Genomic DNA, 3,902 nt, shown 5'->3' with positions numbered 1-3,902 from the left:
GATACCGATCTCCTTCAGCAGTTACCGCTATCGGCCCACTAGGGTCGATTAGTTCTGTCAAGTACAACCCTCTCAGACGATTCCCTGAGCCGAGGTTCGCGCCCAACTGGGTACGCCCAGGTGACAAAAAGTGACGTCAAAAAAACTAAGTGATCCTATAAGAGATCTTATTTAGTGAGACGTAATTTGCAACTATAACTGCAACTATTATTTATAACTGTACCTAAATTTATGCACAACAAAAATCTTTATCTTTTATCTTTAGAGTTTCGTTTTTCCTTTTGAGGTTCGGAACCCTAAAAACAGTAATAACTAATTAGACGAATGAATAACCAGTTCATTGTCTATTCTATAATCAGTCCGTCGAGTAAGTAAGCGCTTGATGCCCTTTCTACAACATGTCATGCCATCCTGTTATCGTCTATAGCCATGCATCGTAGTACGCTATAATTTATTTTTTATTGTAATTCAACATTCAAAGCGGGTCGTGGGCAGTCACGACCGGTCGATTCGATAAGTTGAAAAAATCGTATAAATAAACATTTTTGAAGTTAATTAACGAGTCAAGTGTAGTACGGTCACGAGCATTAATTATGTATACACTTTGGTACCATGTCTCATTAACTTTTTTGCCAAATTAAACTGTAAGTCTCACTAAATGTCAAATATGTTAGTGCGACAGAGTCCTAAAGTGGGTACATTATATTGCTCATGACTGTATCCACAAACAAACCGTGTGTTTACAAATTCATGTTTGGATCATAGATGTTTTATCACGTGCTCAGCGGTGAAGGAAAACAATGTGAGAAATGATGCAGGTATGTGACCTAACCTGTATAGGGCTGGTTTTCCCTTCGCGGGTTGGAAAGTCAGACAGGCAATTGCTTGTGCAGAAAACCAGACCTGTCAAGTCTTCAAGTTTGGTATACGGCCCTGGGGAAATAAGGGATGACGATGAGTATAAAGAAACCTTGAAGCTAAATATATTGTTACTTTAATAAGAAGGCGCTAGTGTGCACTATCGGGATGTTCTAGCTCATTAATTCAGTTGCTTCGTATTATCGGCGTCTAGAATGTGGTAGCGCTTAGTTTCCAACTCATTGGGCTTTTAGCAAATACCTATCTTTTGTAGCTTAATGGCTTAATGAACGAAGCTGCTGTGAAGTGACTTGTCTTTTTTTTATTAGGTATGATTTCTTTTTTTTCTCTTGCAAGTTGTATTTAATTACTTGGGGCTCTACGTGAATGGGCGTAAATTTAAGTTTGTGTGTTTTTCGGATGGTAATTATTTTTCAGTGTAACAAACACAAACGGACGCTTAGGAATCTCAATAGTAAAAGTCATGACACCTTTGCTAATCTGGTTTTTGTGGCAAAGTTCACTTTCGTGGCCTACGTTTTTGAGTGGATACCGAGTTATAATCTCTTTTGTTTGAAAAAATAGGTACGCTAGAGTTATAGTTTATAAAGATAAAACATAGATACTTAAACTACCTTTTTCAAACTTCAAAAATGATGTTATGTAAAAAAATTGAGTATGTAATTTCACGTCATACCGAAATCTCAAATATTATTGGCAGTCAACAAACTAAATCCGAGGAAATAAGAAACAAAATATTCGCAATACTCTAATTTTAATTTTGTGAACGGAACGAGGAAGAGAATTCAAATTAAATTTAACTTTCATGGCAGGTCGGCTAGTTACGAGCGGTTGAGTGCGCAAAGCCGCGCGACATTCGACCGGAAACTGGCACAGTGACAAGTACTGGCTACATTATAGCTTCCAACCTTCGTAGCATGCTCCACGCATATCGCGCGATATAGCTTTGCGAAAAAAAGTATTTTTATTCATCTATGTACACTCGCTTTTATACACTTTTCGTAGGTAACGGTCCACCTATATAGCCCAAGAAAAGTAGCTACAAGAAAAATCTCGACACAGAGCCCTAGACGATATTTTTATTTTTGTGTGATAGTTTACTTATTAATTTTGAAATTGTTATTTCTTTTAGTGTTTTTCATGTTATTTATAGTCTTATTTTTCTTTTTGTTTCTTTTTTTTCATTCAATGTTTATTTTTGTTGTATTAGTTTGTATATTGTTTTCTCGTCATACAGCGCATTGGGCCATACTGTAATGGTATGTACCTTAATAAATTCTTTATTTTCACAAATTTTAGTTACATCGTGGCCGAGACCTCCCATTAAGTTAGGATACTTGTGGCGGGGAAATAAATAAATCTTTTTGTCAATTGATATATGGTGGCATGTCTATAACTGTCACTATCGTTTGTCGTTTCCGGCCAAGTAGTTAATGTCATTTGCGGCAAACGTCAAAAAAATTGTTTGTCGTAATCGCTTGTTACTTAGCAAATGTCTGTTACAATAATATCATGTAGTTAGTTATCTACCAAGCTATTCTACTGGTTGCATATTCGTTGTAATAAGCGCGGCTGGCTGCTATATGCAGGTGCTCCGAGGTTGCTTTTCATTGTATTAGCTGCGATAGGCTATTTGGCGTTTAACGTTGTGTAAAGGTACCGTTCATATTGGACAAGTTACGTAAAACATACAACATACTTACATAGCTTATATACGGATGGGCATGGCGGGGATTGGAATTTATAACCTAACCAACAAAAAACTACTTGAATACAACTTTATACTTACCTTCGTAGATAAAATAAAGGTACTCACATACCTACACCCTATGGTGTAAACTAAGTTCGAGGGGGTCGAGGTAAACGTAGCTCAGATGCTGGTGGGGGGCGGAGAGTTGCCGTTCTATACTTAGTATTATTCCTTCATCATCATCATCATTTCCCGGTGGGAAATAGGCGTGAGTTTATGTATGTATCATCATCATCAGCCTATTAACTTCCCCACTGCTGGGGCACTGGCCTTCCCTATGGATGGATAGGGAGATCGGGCCTTAAACCATCACGCGGGCCCAGTGCGGATTGATGGTTGGTTGGTATTATTCCTTATTATAGAATATAAGTATACATATAATAAGGAATAATAAAATAAGATGATCCGTGTTTCGGACGGCACGTTAAGCCGTTGATCCCAGTTACTACTTACTGATCTAAGTAAGTAGTCGTTACATGAGCCATGGCAGGGGCCTTTGGTGGCTCAATAGTAACCCTGGCACCAGGGTGGGTGAGGTTGGTACTCCACCTCACAACCCACACGATAGTAGTAGACCGTATCGTAACAAATACAGAGGGGGATGATTCGACTCATGATTCAGAGTTAATGTCAAGTGTAATTTTCCTTCACAAAAGTATTAATATGAAAACAAATTTAAAAAATTATCATGTATTTTGCGACGGAAAATTCCACTTGATATGAACTCCGAATCATCTCTCGCAGTATTCTGTACGATGTTACTTTCACCCTATATATAATATTTTAGATTAAGCTATACTTTTTCATATAAAAATATGGGTTAATAAGGAGCCGAAACAAATATTGAACTAAGTTAAATCCCTAGTCACAGCACCAATTCGCCGAAAACTAACATCGTCACTATGCTGACCTTTCTCATGAATAGAATTTATAAAGGGTTCTCGTAGGACGTAACTTATGAAATGACCTAGAAAATACGGTCAGCTACGTAGAGAACAAAGGATCACAACGGATTCCGTGGCAGATCACATCTGACTGTTATTACGAGAATAGAACCTACTTATTACAAAGCAAAGTATCTAAATAAAAAAAAACATTTTCAAGTAACTTAACACATAGATGGTTAGTACCTCTACACAGTAGAATTTTAAACTTTTGAATAAGGTACTAGGTACCTACTTAGTGATAGATCGTTGGGTTCGCGATCCGGAGATCCTCTGTTTGACTCTCGATTAGGACATAATTATCACAAGAAAGCACTTTGTGATCCCTA

Source organism: Pectinophora gossypiella, chromosome 17 (genome assembly GCF_024362695.1).
Source record: "Pectinophora gossypiella chromosome 17, ilPecGoss1.1, whole genome shotgun sequence".
Lineage (NCBI taxonomy): Eukaryota > Metazoa > Arthropoda > Insecta > Lepidoptera > Gelechiidae > Pectinophora > Pectinophora gossypiella.
Note: the sequence above shows the minus strand (reverse complement) of the source record.